This window comes from Staurois parvus, unplaced genomic scaffold (genome assembly GCF_062004578.1).
Source record: "Staurois parvus isolate SC_StPar_1 unplaced genomic scaffold, SC_StPar_1.0 ptg000530l, whole genome shotgun sequence".
NCBI classification, from domain to species: Eukaryota; Metazoa; Chordata; class Amphibia; order Anura; family Ranidae; genus Staurois; species Staurois parvus.
The window spans coordinates 3,792,656-3,810,000 of NW_028318326.1; the positions used below are offsets into that span (position 1 = coordinate 3,792,656).

Below are 17,345 nucleotides of genomic sequence, written 5' to 3' on the forward strand. Positions count from 1 at the left end.
CAGAGTATCTGCAACAGATGGGGCAACAAAAAGAAAAGGCTTTAGGGGACATGTCACACGAAGAGAACGAAGCCTGTGAGAGTGAGGAATAAGTTAAGGAAAAGTTTTTTAATACCCCCAGACAAGACAAGACACATTTTACAAATGACAAGACTTCTGTATTTAACAGACAGTTATAAAAGCGAACCTGTAATGTTTTAGAAAGCAGCATGTTGCAAAGCAGCAAAGAAGGTAGGGTAGGCACTACCTTTGTTTTCCTTCAAGTTTAAAGATTTTGGTTTTTTTTGGAAGGGTGATTGTAACATTACATTATTATCTCTAGTACCAAAAAAGGACCTCTTTGTCCATTGGGACAGTGCCTGAGGGCCTTCTCCTTTAGAGCACTATTTTGAACCTCCCTGCGCTTGTTATTAAAAGGTAACTATGCTTATAGCCCCATACCCTCTGACATGACCTTCTGTAGTCCAAGTGGGTACAGCAAATGCAAAGGTGCCCTGAAATGATTAGTGGCCTTTTAGCATTCTCTGCCTGTTAAAGGAGCAACATTTAGCTCAGCAGGATCACTTCTTAGCCATTTGTCTAAGATCAAGCGTAGTATCTGTTCTTATTAGTGTCCAGTAGGTGTGCTACGCCACTATTCTGGCCTTTTTGGTAAGAATGAATGGCTGTACAGTATCTCTTCTGGTATGATGGGGGCTTTGAAGATTTGGCCTGTAGGAACAGAAACTGGAGTGCTCACTGGGAGAGGTGGGACATGGTTATACAATAACACAATCATCATTCCCTCCCCTCATGCCAGGGAACTAGGTGTAATCCTAGACTCCCATCTGTCCTTTCACCCCCAAATCCAATCACTGTCCAAATCTTGTAGACTTCACCTTCGCAACATCTTCAAGACACGCCCGTTCCTAACCTCAGAAACCACTAAGCAACTTATTTACTCCCTTGTTATCTCTCGCCTTGACTATTGTAACTCCCTCCTCATTGGCCTACCTCATTGCAGGCTATCCCCTCTTCAGTCTATCATGAATGCTGCTGCCAGACTTATTCACCTTACTAACCGTTCCAGATCTTCCACCCCTCTCTGCCAATCCCTCCACTGGCTTCCCATTGCCCAACGGATAAAATTCAAAACATTAACAATAACGTATAAAGCCATTTATAACTCTGCCCCAAATTACATCAATGATCTTGTCTCTAAATATCACCCAAACCATACTCACCGCTCCTCGGAAGACCTCCTACTCTCTAGCTCCCTTGTTTCCTTCTCCCATGCTCGTCTCCAGGACTTTTCCAGAGCTTCCCCCATCCTCTGGAACTCTCTACCCCAATTTATCAGACTATCGCCTACTCTGCTCACTTTTAGGCGATCTCTGAAAATCTATCTCTTCAGGGAAGCCTATCCTGCCCTCAGCTAATAATGGAATCTTCTACTCTTCCAACCAGTCCATCCCCCACAGTTACTACCTTTTGTACCACTAGTCCCTCCCTCCTAGATTGTAAGCTCCGAGGAGCAGGGCCCTCCTTTCCCTCTTGTATTGAACTGTACTGTTGCTGTATTGTCTCCCGTTATATTGTAAACTGACTGGCGATATATAAATCCTGTATAATAATAATAATATATGAATTTCAGCATGCTGGACTCCAGGCCACTCTCTTTCTAGTGACCAGCCTGATTTTATCCACACTGTCAGGAGAATAAAGAGAGGCTTCTGCTGTTAACAGCGCACTTCACATATCTTCAGGACACTTTTCACAGCCTGCCGTTGATGCATTAGTACCTCGGTAGAGTTGAGTTCTGCCTGGTTCTCCTTCTTTTCTCATTATGTCTTCAACTCCACAGACCAACTGTTCACTTTTGCCAGTTGTCCTGGAGACTCCACTTTGTAATCCTGGTAGATGCTGCTCCATATTACAGCAATATCACATGCATCTGCAGCTGAAGCCGCTCTCACTCTGTGGTCAGTGACTGCCTTCCATACCAGTAGCTTCCACCATATTGCTAGAAAAAGAAGACTAAATCAATCTAGGTACAATGCTGCATAAGCCTGGTTTGTCCCTGCTGAACATATTCAGGCTTAGTGTATCATGATACCTGGTGGTAACCGAGGACCGATGATGTATGCCCAACATCTGGTACCAGTAATGGCTTTGGAGGGGTCTCTGGTATAAATGAACAGGATATAGAGATATCATCTACATTAGGACCTTGGAGGAAGCGGTCTGGTGATACAGTGATTATCTGTGAGTGATTAACAGGAGGAAGCCTGTATATATTTCCCCATGAACATTAGGGCAGGCTTTCTCCCTCTTCCAGTCTGAGCTGGAAAAAGGGGGTGCACCAGCCTTGTGCATTACCTAGGGTGATACCTTTATTAATTCAAAGCAAAATATACTCAAAATTGTAGAAAAAAAAGTTCAGTGTCAGATACAAAGCGACCAGTATGCAGGATCAGCTCCCAAATTCGTGAGGACCCTTTTATGCCTGACGCGTTTCGAGGAGCGGTCTCCTCTTCTTCAGAGCCGGCCAGTGCTAATATTTGCTGCACGAAGAATGTGTCACAGTTGCATCTTTGTTCACCACTCTTGAGCGCAGGGGACTGATATATTTCTGCTATACACTGAGCTCTGCTGTACAGGACTGCAAGAGGCTGATGAAGGTTGAATTCAGTTATTTTCACTACTTGCATTTTTAAAAAAAATAATTTATTGGTGTATCAATACAGAGCTGTATTAATGTGTGTTTTTCATTTGTCTGGAGTTCAGCTTTAACCATTTGAAGACCAGCATGTTAAACCCCCTTCCTATCCAGGCCATTTTTCAGTTTTCAGCCCTGTGATACTATGACAATTACTCTGTTATGCAGTTCTGTACCCAAATACATTTTATATCATTTGTTTGAGACAGATAGTGCTATTTTTTGTTGTATTTGATGGTAGTTTTTTTACTATATGAAGGTAAAAAGACTGAACATTTTGAAAAAAAAAATGTTTCCCTTACTTTCTGTTAAAAAACTTTGCAAATAAACATTTTTCAGCTCATATGTCCTGTCTATTACATTTCGTGAGTCCCTAAAACACCAAGATAGCACAAACAACCGCAACATTTCCCATTTTGCAAAGTAGACACTTCAAGTTAATTAGTAAGAAACATGATAAGTTTTTTTGAAGGTGTAATTTTTTTTGCCACAGTTTTTTGGAAAATAAAGAAAGTAATAAAATTTTATTTTTATTTAACGTTTTAATTTAGCAAGTTATTTGGCACAGACAGCATGGGCATACTTACAATTATATCCCCAAACATTCTTATGGTGGAATACCACATGTGCAGGGGTGTATTTACCACAAGGCAAACAAGGCATTTGCCTAGGGCGGAATCTTTCAGGGGGGGGTAGCACTGCCCCTCGGAAGAAGGGACGGAAGAAGGGACACAAGCGGCATGGGGACCTGGTGGGTTCCGAGAGAGGCTGCGGGTTTCATGACAGTGTATGCACAGCCCGACTCTTGTTCCTGGGGATGCTGGAGCTGTGAAGGTGAGTGTCTTTCTCTCTCTCGCCATGGGGGCTAGTGGCTGGTGTATGGGGGCAGTGGTAGTGGAAGGCTCTCTCTGGTGAGGGGCAGGGGTGTTCTTGGTCAATGTCAGGTTCTTTCTGCAAGGGGGTTTCCGATTTTTGTTTTGCCTAGGGCAGCACAAAACCTAAATACACCACTGCACATGTGTAGGACTTTTTCACTACCACAGGAGTCAAACACAAGGCCAGCGGGCTGAATCCGGCCCTCCAGGCCATATTATGTGGCCCTTGCACCTCTTCTGCAGGTACCCCCTTCTCTTCACCCCCACCTTGTCTCTGCAGTTGGCAGCAGAGCGGAGAAAAGAACTCATCTGCCAAATAATTCACCTCTCAGTGCAGCTGCAGCACCCCCTCATCTCTGGCCCCCCTGGTCTCGGCATTCAGCAGACTCTGGTAACTGGTCCTCCTCCAGACCCTGCACTTTTTACTTTCTAGCTCTGCCCCCAAAGGGGGTGCACGGTGATGTTAGGGAGGGTGTGGGATTCTTGACATCTGATGTAAGGGGAGGTGGGGTGCTTTGGACAACTAGTCTTATAGATACAACCGGCCCTTTGAGGGCAACCATAATGCTGATACGGTCCGCGATGAAATGGAGTTTGACACCCCGACCTAGACGCATAGAGGGGTCCAAAATCAAAAAAGCACCTTCAGGCTTTCAAGGGGCATAAATTTTGCATCTGATTTGCAGCCTCAATATACAGCCTCTTTCATGTAAATGGGAACTCAGTGCGCATATTTACAAATACAGTGGAACGCCAGCCAAAACCTTTTTGTTAGATATAGATACAGTGAGGAACAGAAGTATTTGAACACCCTGCGATTTTGCAAGTTCTCCAACTTAGAAATCATGGAGGGGTCTGAAATTCACATTGTATGTGCATTCCCACTCTGAGAGACAGAATTTAAAAACAAAATTCAGGAAATCACATTGTATGATTTTTAAAGAATTTATTTGTCTTGCACTGCTGAACATAAGTATTTGAACACCTAAGAAACAGCAAGAATTCTGGCTCTCAAAGACCTGTTACTGTGCCTTTAAAAAGTCCACCTCTACTCTACTCATTAATCTAACTTAGTAGCACCTGTCTCAGCTCTTTAAAGACACCTGCCCACCCCTGTCAAGGTCCTACCTTTTTCCTGTGGTTATGTTACTTCATGTGCTGGTGTCCATCTTGGATTCTGCTGTGCATGATGGGAGCCCTTTTATGCCTTCAGGTTTCTGTGGTCCATCCTCCAGAGGGGTGTGGCTGATGACATATAAGCCTGTGGCCCGCACATGCTCTTTGCACTTGTGTCTTTGTGTTGCTGTTACTCTGTCCTGACTCTCGTGACTCTCCTGGTATCTGATTCGGCTTGTCTTGACTATTCTTTGTATTCTCCTTTGATCTGACCCTCTGTTGCTGAACCCGGCTCGTGACCTGTGATTCTCGTCTGCTGTCCTGTACTGTTCTGTCCTGTTGTTGTTGACCCCGGCTTGTCTGACTACTCTTTTGTCTCTTCCACCAGCTACACGCCATTGGCGGCGGCCATTACCGCAGCTGAGGTGTCTCGGGGGCCGCGACCTGGTTCCTGGCTGCGTCAAGTCCATCCCCACCATCAGGGGCCCTGGTGAAGGGCAGCCTGGGACTTAGACTCCGCGCCCTGAGGGACTTTGGTCTGTGGGTGGTGGTTGTCGTCAGCCAGTGCGTTACATTGTTAGGCCTGCCTGTCCGTTCCTCAGCTCCTGCCCTGACATTACACAAGTGCCATGAACCCTGACGGTGCAGGCACGCCTTCGCTCCCAATGCTAGTCGCCAGACTCGATCAACAGGATCACCTGTTGGATCAGTTCGCTCAGGCGTTGCAAACTCTGCTTGCACGCACCGCGCACCTTACTCCTGGTGTTATTAGGCCGGTTGTTGCTCCGGTGGTCGCTTCCGCTGCTGTTCCGCTTGCTGTGCCTACCGCCGCGGCACCCGCGGTGTCCAGAGGTATGACCGGTTCAGCCCCTCTTCCACAGCGCTTTGGGGGTGAGCCGAGTCAGTGTCGTGGGTTCCTCAACCAGTTGGGTATTTATTTTGAATTAATACCCCACGCCTTTCCGTCTGAGAGGTCAAAGGTGGGGTTCCTCATCTCACTACTCTCAGACAAGGCCTTGGCCTGGGCAAATCCCTTATGGGAGAGGAACGACCCGGTGATTCAAGATTTTTCTGGTTTTGTCGATGCCTTCCGTAGGGTATTCGACGTACCGGCTCGTTCCGCCTCGGCGGCCAAGCTGCTCCTGACCATGCATCAGGGTTCACGGACCGTGGCCGAGTACGCTATAGAGTTTCGTACCCTGGCGGCAGAGGTCGGTTGGAACAATGAGGCTCTGGTGGCTGCGTTTTCCCATGGTCTTTCTGACTCATTGAAGGACGAGATTGCAGCTAAGGAACTGCCTGTGGTGTTGGAGGAGCTCATCTCTTTCCTGATCCTGATTGACACCAGGCTCAGGGAGAGGCCTTCACTCAAGGAACGCCTGCGGAGGCCTTCCAATCGACTGGCACCTGCGTTTTCTGTCCCACCCGTTCCTCCCTCTCCTCCCACGCCTCCTGGGGATAGCTTGTCTGGTGGGGAACCCATGCAGCTGGGGTTTGCTCGCCTTTCCGAGGGGGAGCGGGCCGCTCGGCGTCGGGAGGGTCGCTGCCTGTACTGTGGCCTCGGTGGGCACTTTCGGCAGTCTTGTCCGGTCCGTCCAGGAAACGCTCGCACCTGAGATCATGTCGGGGACAGATCTTGGGTGGAGTTTCCTCGTCCCCGGCGTTCCGCAAGGATAAGCCACTGATCACCGTGGTCCTTTCTTGGACAGGGGGCTCGGTGACGGCCCAGGCGTTGGTAGACTCTGGGGCCGGTGGGTTGTTCTTGGACAGCTCGTTTGCTGCGCAGCACTCCATTCCCCTGCAGGCTCGTGCTGCCCCATTGGTTCTCGAAGCAATAGATGGCAGGCCCCTGCAGCCGCCGCAGGTTACCCACGAGACCCTGCCAATAGAGGTAGCCATTGGGGCTGTTCACAGGGAGTTGGCCTGTTTTCAGGTGATTTCTTCCCCACACTATTCGGTGGTTTTGGGGTATCCCTGGCTCCAGAGGCACAATCCAACCTTCAATTGGCAGACAGCCGAGATTCTCTCATGGTCTCCACGGTGTGGGGCCGGGTGCATCCGGGGGCCGGTTAAGGTATTGTGTGCCTCCTCGGACTCTGCGTTGCCCACCGACTATGGGGAATACCGGGACGTGTTCGATAAGGTACGCGCTGGTACCTTACCACCGCATCGTCCTTACGACTGCGCCATATCCCTGCAACCCGGGGCCACTCCTCCACGTGGCAGGGTGTACCCTCTCTCGGTTGCGGAGAATAAGGCCATGGAGGAGTACGTGGTGGATGCGCTTTCCCGGGGGCACATTCGTAAGTCTACTTCCCCAGCAGGAGCGGGGTTTTTTTTCGTAAAGAAGAAAGGTGGGGAATTGAGGCCCTGCATCGATTATAGGGGTCTCAATCGGATTACCATTAAAAATGCATATCCAATTCCTTTGATTTCTGAGTTATTCGACCGCCTTAAGGGAGCAACGGTCTTTACCAAACTCGACCTTAGGGCGGCGTACAACCTCGTACGGATCAGACAGGGGGATGAGTGGAAGACCGCATTTAACACTAGAACTGGGCACTACGAATACCTGGTGATGCCCTTCGGATTGTGTAACGCGCCCGCGGTCTTTCAGGAATTCATAAACGATGTCCTTCGTGATTTGTTGCAGCAATGCGTAGTGGTTTACCTGGATGACATCTTGGTTTACTCTACCTCCATGGAGTCCCATGTCCAGGATGTTAAGCAGGTGCTGCAACGATTGCGTGAGAACGGACTCTTTTGTAAACTCGAGAAGTGCGAGTTCCATCGATCCCAGGTTGCCTTTTTGGGCTACATAATTTCCGCGGAGGGATTTTCCATGGACCCTCAGAAGGTTGCGGCAGTTCTGCAGTGGCCTCGTCCCAATGGTCTTCGGCCCATTCAGCGCTTTCTGGGTTTTGCCAACTACTATCGGAAGTTCATCAGGAACTTCTCCACATTGGCAAAGCCTCTCTCTGACCTAACCAAGAAGGGGAGTAACCCTCACGAGTGGCCATCCGAGGCCATCAGAGCTTTCGAGGCTCTGAAAGCTGCCTTTGCTTCGGCTCCGATTCTTTCGCATCCCAATCCTGGGTTGCCCTTCGTCCTCGAAGTTGATGCTTCCGAGACGGGAGTAGGGGCTCTCCTGTCTCAGCGTCGGTCGCCCGATGGACCCCTACTTCCCTGCGGGTTCTACTCCAGGAAGCTTTCCTCGGCTGAGTGCAACTACCAGATTGGAGATCGGGAGTTGTTGGTCATCATTCTGGCTCTCAAGGAATGGAGGCACCTGCTCGAGGGTTCCGCGGTTCCGGTCCTCATTCTTACCGATCACAAGAACCTGACTTATCTTTCGGAGGCCAAGAGATTGACACCCCGCCAGGCCAGATGGGCTCTGTTCTTGTCACGCTTCAACTATGTGGTTTCATATTTGCCTGGTTCCAAGAATGTCAGGGCTGATGCGTTATCACGGCAATACTCTGAGTTGTCCAGGGAGGACTCTGAGCCAATCTCACTTATACCTCCAGATCAGATCCTGGCTGCCATTCGCACCAGTCTGACCTCTCCCCTTGGGGAGCAGATTTTGGCGGCTCAAACTGATGCTCCTCCCGGGAGGCCGGAGGGTAGATGTTTCGTACCCGAGGGATTGCGCACCCGCCTGCTGCGTACCTACCATAACGCCAAAACTGCCGGGCATCCTGGGAAGAACCAGCTGTGTTGGGTCGTCTCTCGCTTATTCTGGTGGCCAACCCTCCGTGCCGACATTGCCTCTTATGTAGCGGCATGTTCGATCTGTGCCCAGAATAAGTCTCCACGGCATCTCCCTTTGGGTCTTCTGCAACCCATTCCCAATGGGGAGCGTCCTTGGTCACATCTAGGGATGGACTTTATTGTAGACCTCCCGGTGTCTCGGGGTCATACGGTCATCCTCATGATCGTCGATCGGTTTTCCAAGATGTGCCATTGCATTCCACTCAGGAAATTACCCACAGCGCAGGAACTGGCCACGGTCTTTTCCAGGGAGATTTTTCGCCTGCATGGGTTACCTAAGGTGATTGTCTCAGACCGCGGGAGTCAGTTCGTGTCCAGATTCTGGCGTGCCTTCTGCTCCCAGTTGGGTATTAGTCTCTCCTTTTCATCAGCCTACCACCCGCAGTCCAATGGGGCTGCGGAGCGTTCCAATCAGGCCTTAGAACAATTCCTTCGGTGTTATATTTCAGACCATCAGGATGATTGGGCCGATCTCCTGCCGTGGGCAGAGTTTGCCAGGAACTCGGCGGTCAACTCCTCCACCGGGATGTCTCCCTTCATGGCCAACTATGGGTTTCAACCCGCGGTATTACCTGAGAGGTTCTCACCACAGGACATTCCGGCTGTGGAGAACCATCTTGCTGCCCTGCGTTCTTCTTGGGGGCAGATCCAGAGGGCCTTGAGGGACTCAGCTCAGCGCCAGAAGTTCCAGGCTGATCGCAGACGGTTGCCCGCTCCTTCATACCAGGTCGGCGATCGGGTGTGGTTGTCTACTCGCAACCTCAATCTTCGGGTGCCCACACCCAAACTGGCTCCCCGTTTTGTCGGTCCTTTCCGCATTCTCCGCAAAGTGAATCCGGTGGCCTATGCACTTGCCCTTCCGTCTGGGATGCGGATCTCCAATATCTTTCATGTTTCCCTGTTGAAACCTCTGATCTGCAATCGCTTCACTACCTCTCTTCCTCGGCCCCGTCCTGTCCGGGTTGACGGTCATGAGGAGTATGAGGTGAGCCGGATCCTGGACTCTCGATTGGTGCGCGGTCAATTACAGTTCCTGGTTCATTGGCGCGGTTATGGTCCCGAGGAGCGTTCCTGGGTTCCTTCCGCGGATGTCCATGCTCCTGCCCTCCTCCGCGCTTTTCATACCCGCTTTCCTCAGAAACCTTTTGTTGAGCCGCGGAGGGGGAGGGGCCCTTGAGGGGGAGGTACTGTCAAGGTCCTACCTTTTTCCTGTGGTTATGTTACTTCATGTGCTGGTGTCCATCTTGGATTCTGCTGTGCATGATGGGAGCCCTTTTATGCCTTCAGGTTTCTGTGGTCCATCCTCCAGAGGGGTGTGGCTGATGACATATAAGCCTGTGGCCCGCACATGCTCTTTGCACTTGTGTCTTTGTGTTGCTGTTACTCTGTCCTGACTCTCGTGACTCTCCTGGTATCTGATTCGGCTTGTCTTGACTATTCTTTGTATTCTCCTTTGATCTGACCCTCTGTTGCTGAACCCGGCTCGTGACCTGTGATTCTCGTCTGCTGTCCTGTACTGTTCTGTCCTGTTGTTGTTGACCCCGGCTTGTCTGACTACTCTTTTGTCTCTTCCACCAGCTACACGCCATTGGCGGCGGCCATTACCGCAGCTGAGGTGTCTCGGGGGCCGCGACCTGGTTCCTGGCTGCGTCAAGTCCATCCCCACCATCAGGGGCCCTGGTGAAGGGCAGCCTGGGACTTAGACTCCGCGCCCTGAGGGACTTTGGTCTGTGGGTGGTGGTTGTCGTCAGCCAGTGCGTTACATTGTTAGGCCTGCCTGTCCGTTCCTCAGCTCCTGCCCTGACAACCCCACAGTCAGTCAGACGCCAACTACTACCATGGGCAAGACCAAAGACACCAGAGACAAAATTGTGGACCTCCACAAGGCTGGACAGGGCTACGGGGCAATTGCCAAACAGCTTGGTGAAAATAGATCAACTGTTGGAGCAATTGTTAGAAAATGGAAGAGGCTAAAGACAACTGTCAGTCTCCCTCGGACTGGGGCTCCATGCAAGATCTCACCTCGTGGGGTATCACTGATGATAAGAAAGGTGAGGAATCAGCCCAGAACTACAAGGGAGGAGCTGGTCAATGACATGAAGAGAGCTGGGACCACAGTTTCAAAGGTCACTGTTGGTAGAACACTACGCCGTCATGGTTTCAAATCATGCATTGCACGGAAGGTTCCCCTGCTCAAGTCATCACATGTCCAGGCCTGTCTGAAGTTTGCCAATGACCATCTGGATGATCCAGAGGAGGCATGGGAGAAAGTCATGTGGTCAGATGAGACCAAAGTAGAACTTTTTGGTCTAAACTTCACTCGTTGTGTTTGCTGGAAAAAGAAGGATGAGTTGCATCCCAAGAACACCATCCCTACTGTGAAGCATGGGGGTGGTAACATCATGCTTTGGAGGATCTTTTCTGCGAGGGGGGCATAACAACTGCACTGTATTAAGGAGAGGATGAATGGGGCCATTTATTGTGAGATTTTGAGCAACAACCTCCTTCCCTCAGTCAGAGCATTGAAGATGGGTCGTGGCTGGGTCTTCCAACATGACAACGACCCGATGCACACAGCCAGGATAACCAAGGAGTGGCTCTGTAAGAAGCATATCAAGGTTCTGGAGTGGCCTAGCCAGTCTCCAGACCTAAATCCAATAGAACATCTTTGGAGGGAGCTGAAACTCCGTGCTGCTCAGCGACAGCCCCGAAGCCTGACAGATCTAGAGGAGATCTGTGTGGAGGAGTGGGCCAAAATCCCTGTTGCAATGTGTGCAAACCTGGTCAAGAACTACAGGAAACGTTTGACCTCTGTAATTGCAAACAAAGGCTTCTGTACCAAATATTAACACTGATTTTCTCAGGTATTCAAATACTTATGTTCAGCACAGGGGCGGACTGACAACTCATGGGGCCCCCGGGCAATAGGGGATCATGGGGCCCCTGTGTCCTTGCTCAAACTCAAAAAAGCCTATGAAAAAGGTACCAGGGGCATCTCATGGGGCCCCCTACTGACCCCGGGCCCTTGGGCATTGCCCGAGTTTCCAAATGGTCAGTCCGCCCCTGGTTCAGCAGTGCAAGACAAATAAATTCTTTAAAAATCATACAATGTGATTTCCTGAATTTTTTTTTAATTCTGTCTCTCAGAGTGGGAATGCACCTACAATGTAAATTTCAGACCCCTCCATGATTTCTAAGTGGGAGAACTTGCAAAATCGCACGGTGTTCAAATACTTCTGTTCCTCACTGTATATTTGGGGAAGGGATAAGACCTGTATCAGATTTTTTTGCAGTCTGTATAGCGATTGGGGTGGTTTCCCCTTACCTCCTGTCTCGTTAGCACTCAAGAAGTTAGGAAAAAATATGCTCAGGAAAGTAGACAGTAGAAGCCTGACAGGTTTTAGTTGAAGTTCCGTGTTAAGCTGAAAGCAGTCATATTACTGTATTTTGCTCCTCCTGAATGGTGCTTTAATCTCATTTTGTCTGCTAGCTTTGCAGCCATATGATATGCTTATCTGGATGCATGGAACAGATATTGGTACATCTGTTTTTCTCTCATGAATTCCATGCACAACACAGAAACAGCCTAATTCAAGGAAATATGACGTGCTGCTTTTGTAGAGACGGGGACTTTTCATTTACATTTTGGGGTTGTTGTTTTGCTGACTGTTCACAGTTTACATGGCAAGTCCTAGGTTTTTGAAAATTTTGCACCGGGAATTTTTTATCTATGGTTCTGATAATGGCTAATTTTTGCAATACCTGCTGTAGATATTGCAATTTGATGCAAGCTAGATTGGATTATTTTAATTAGCTAATGTTCCACCTTCCATTTACCAAAGAGAACCATTTGAAATGCATTAGGGTATTTACATTCTAAAGGCTCTGTCCACCAAAAATAATATTTTGAATACAATGTAGTGTATTTCCATTTCTAACAATACACAGACCCATTTTTGTGTAGTCATATGCAATCACAAACTATACATTGAAATAAGCAAGGTTATATATCCTCTATGCCTAGATGCATAAAGAGACCCAAAATCCAATGAGCACCTTCGGGTCTTTAAGGCGCATAATTCTGGCATATGATTCTCTATTTGCTAGGACAAGAGAAACACCCATAAAATTAACATATTTTGCAAGGTAGACAAAATGTTTATTTCGTTATTTTTTTTTTATTTTGTTGAGAAAACCCTTTCAAACCCCCCCCCCCCCCAGCATTTCTAGTATGGCCATCTTGAGTAAGGGTAGATGAGTCATGTAGCATTTGCTTACTAGAATCCATCATCTGTTGCTACTGTGATGATGCCCTAGAAATCTTGTGCATGCACAGTAAAATATACATGGGCTACTGTTACACTTTTGTAAGGTCATTGTCATGAACCTCATGCCAGCCATGCTCATTTCACATGTCACATATCCTGGCACCTGATGACCTATTTAAACCTTAGATCTGCATGATATAATCTCTGGATGGTCTTTCAGCTTATACCCTTCTTATCCATCTTCTTGCAGGCTGCTTGACCCTACTAATGATCAGACTACGTCCAACTATTCTCTGGATTACCCTTGCCCGTTTATGTCTGCTGCCCACCTGTGTTGCTGACCTCGGCCTGGACTTTTGACCAAGATTCTGCAGCACTAAATATGAAGATGTTAAAAATTAGTGATGCACCAATACCCTTTTTTTTATCCACGAGTACAAGTACTTTTGGTCAAGTACTCGCCTATACCGAGTACCGATACATTGCGGTGCAAGTTATGAAAATGGATGCAAATTGCACCGCAAAGAATAGCATGCGATTTGAACAGGAATGCGATTCCTGTCCGAGTCATATGTGGTTTCCCCACTGCTCCTGTGTGAACCCAGGCTTGTCATACCCCCAGTTCACACAGGAGTGGTGCGGGAAACCTCCCTGCAGGCATTCTATGCTGAATGTCAGTGGTAGAAGAGGAGAGAAAGTGGTGGGGATTTGAAATCCCTGCCGTTTTCTTTCCTCTCCTTGCAGCGATGACAGTTTGGGCTAAATGCCAGAGTCATCTGGATGCAGAGCAGAGAGTAGACTAATCACTGTGTGTAACCAGATGGTGAACTGCAATATCACTTGGACTGGTGAGCTGCTGCTGTGTGGAATAACGATCTGTTGCTATAGAGACTGAGCCTTTTAGGAACTGGCCATATAACCATCTATTAACCTTACTGATGCCTGCAGGCTTAACTGGGACTGTTCTCATGTGCACCAATGGTACAACTGGGCCCCAACGCCAGCTGGCTGAAGAGTTAGGACTAAAGACTGTCCCTTTACAGCTGCTACACTAGACCTTTACCTATTGCTTATGCCAAGAGGTACCTCTCAGGAGACATTGCGCCATATGCATTGTTTATAGCTGACTGCTGATTTATGAGTTATATCCAATCTATTGGTACAGAACTCTATTCTAATTTGCCTTGGTATAGTGGTTATACTGTCTAGTGGACTGTGTCTGAACTTACCTTGTGTGTGTTAATTTATGCTCAAACCACCATTTATTCTAACCTGTATCAATAAATACACTGGGTTCATTTACTACTAAACAGTCTTGTGTCTATTTCCTGGTGCTAACTCACAGTATAAAAGTATCTATACTTGGGTTCTTATAAGTGCTTGCAGTAACTTTCTTTCAACCGGGTGTATCTGAGGGGTTGAGTTTGTTCTTGGGAATTGAGGCGCAGAACAGAGAACCCAAATTACCAAGCAGTTCCTGCAGGGGTAGTGCTACATATAAAATTGTAAAATGTGCATGAATATGTAACAAAGTTCACATATTGTACTTCTTTTCATCTATATCACATTTTCAGTTGATAGATCTCCATACATGGCTATCCTTATAATGGACAGTAACTACACACACAGCTTTGCAAATGTAATGTTCTATTGTTTGCTCACAAAGCTCAGTAAACTGCTACTCTAAAACTTTTCTTCTCCTGTCAATTTTCTTTTCCTTTCAAATATTCTTTTCATGCCTTCTGAAGTAGATTATGTCATTATTTACTAACGTTCCTAGTTTTTTTTTTCTAAATACGCCCTAAAACTGACACTTGTGGGAACTTTGTCAATATTTGACACTCAGTGTACAGTGGATGGCTGTAGACACAGTTTCCAGCCTAGACGTGTACAGGTAATGTGACTATTTGAGGTACCATGTAACTATTGTACGCATAAGGACAGCAGTATCATTACGGGTAAAGTGCCCACTAAATGTGGTGGGATTTCTAGGCAAGTAAATTAGAATACCTAAGTCTTGGAATTAGCTCATCAAAGAGCATTAAAGTGACTCTAAAGTCTAACTCTCCTTGCTTTGATGCATTCCCTACATTAAGGGCAAAAATACTGTAACTCTACCCACCCCCCATCCCTCAATATGTACCTGAGTCCTGGTACCAATCTAGCATTGTCCTGATTGCAACCCCACTCTCCTTTCTTCCTGCTCACACAGGAGACACAGGCAGCAGTGGGAGCCATAGGTTCCTGCTGCTGTCAGTCAAACTCCTGTGAGGAATGAGAGGGGGCAGGGCTTACAGGTGCCACATGTGTCTATGGATCCACACAGCCCGGATCAGTGACACGCTGCCAGAGGAGCGAACATTGCCAGCAGGGAACTCCAGAGGTGGGGTTAAGGGGTCGCTCTGTGCAATATCACAGAGCAGGTAAGACATCTTTTTCATTTTAATAAAAAATATTAGCCTTTACAATCACTTAAAGGTTCAAACTTAGCTAAAAAATCTTATTCTTGCAGGGCCTCCCTCCTACGCCTATTTACTCTAGGAGGATAGAGCTAAGCACCCTACCCTATTCCTCATTCCCTCCCCCAGGAAGCTTCTCTCCAAGGAGGCTTTCCAATAACATACAATGCAGCATAGGTTCAGCAGTCCTGCACTGCATGTAAAGCAAGGGCCCACCTACATTGCAGGATTTCATACAGCAGAGAAGAGTATGGGCTACCAGGGGGCCAAATAATAAAGTAAATGTTATTACTTGTTCAAATCCCTTCAGAAAAAACAGGTATTTAACGTATGTGCGTGCGTGCGTGTGTGTACCATCGCAAAAAGTAATTTTAAAGTGGTTGTGAACCTCAGGCATGAAATATAAACAAAGCATAGCCTTGTGCACTTGTCTCAGTTAAGATCACTAAGTGTAATTTCTGTCTGCTGCTTCATTCCTTTGCTATCAGCATGAATCACTTCTGACAAGCCCCACTGAAAGGGTAGACTTTGTCTAATTTCTGGAGTTGGGTTTTAAAATTTATTTCCCTATAAACCATTCTTTCTGCCTGGAGAACCTTAAAGTGTTTTGCATGTAGAGTTTTACTCCACTATAAAAGGGAAAAAATGGGTATTCCTTTCAATCAACATGTACTATATAAAATGCATATGGCCTTGTTCCCACCTGATACTGAGGAAGCTACTTGGATGAGTAGCAAAATGTCTTTAACATTACCAAACAAGTCTAGTTGAATGTGACCAACTACTACTAGCCTTGACCCTTTACTAACATATCTATGATAAGGTGAGAAATGATTTCTGAGAGACTAGATTAATTTTACCATTGAATAACGGGACAACAAACCCACAAAAGCTGCTGTTAGAATAAAGCCATAGGTTATATTATGGTTTACCATATTGTGCTACAAGTTGTACTCCATAAACCTCTAAAGCCATATCCTTCATTTATTCTGAGAAGAAGGTCGTTTTTATTTGCGTTCCCTTGAATCTCACAAGCTGTTCCTTCATTGTTTTTCATAGTCTAGTAAAAAAAAAATCTTTGTATGTGCAACTGTAATTATTCTTTGAATCTGTCGCTCATTTTATATATAAGCCACACCCAAGTTGTGCAATGTGTGCATTTTGCAACATGCTCCTAGGAGAATTCTCTTTTTATGGATAGCCACAATTGCATAATTATTTAAACTTTACATGCAGGGGCAACTCAGTACTTTTCAGATGTGAGGAGTGTGAGCATATTGAAACACAAGAATATTGAAAGTTCATTTGCATAACAATTTAAAGTAGAACCCCAGTTATAACTCAGTCAGATTTGTTTGCTGTTCATGTTGAAGAGATGTCTCTTCAGGTCCTGCTGTGTCACTGGAAAAGAAGTGCAGGGAATTTCTAATGGGGCACAATTGCTGAGATACAAGATCTGTTAAGCACATCTTACTGTTAAAAAAGCACACATTCCCTGCAACCTCATGTGGAAAGGCACCTGTCAGGATCTGGATCTGAACCTGCAACGTCTGTGCCATTTGGCTGTAGCTCTTAGCACTGCATGGCCGGATCTAGGGAGGTGCTGGGGTGGGCTGTGCCCCCCAGATTTCAGTTGTGCCCCCCAGGCCAGGTGCCCCTCTCTTTCAATGTACTTTGTGCCGTGTCCGCTGAGTTTTCCACCCTATCCCTGCACTCAAGGCCGGCCGCATCTAAAGTGATCAGTCCAGACAGGAGCGGCAGAGAGGAGAAAGCATTGAGGAGGTGCGAGCTCTCTGTGATCTCCCCCTCCTGTCATAATAGCGATCCTCCATACAACAGGTTACATGGGATTGCTATTACATCTGACAGTACATGGCTTCATTACCCGCCCCCATCTCCTCCAAAGACTGCTCAACTACTCCACTACTCCTGTTGTTGCCTCATGTAAGATTGAGGGAGGGGGAGCTTGTGGAGGAGGGGTAGGAAGAGCTATTTGTGCTGGGAAGTGTAATGGGGGGGAGGTGTTAGGAGGCAGGATTGGGGAAGATTTGTGCTAGGAGGGTGGAATGAGGGGGTTCTGCTAGGAGGGGGATTTGGGAGGGGGGTGGTGGATATGTGCTACCAGGGTGATTTGAGTATGCAGGGATTTGTGCTGGGA

General features: G+C 47.4%; 1 pseudogene; it reads left to right on the forward strand.

The window, feature by feature from the left end:
• Window positions 1–559: 559 nt before the first annotated feature.
• Window positions 560–681, forward strand: LOC149451583 (U2 spliceosomal RNA; annotated as a pseudogene).
• The last annotated feature ends 16,664 nt before the right edge of the window (window positions 682–17,345 follow it).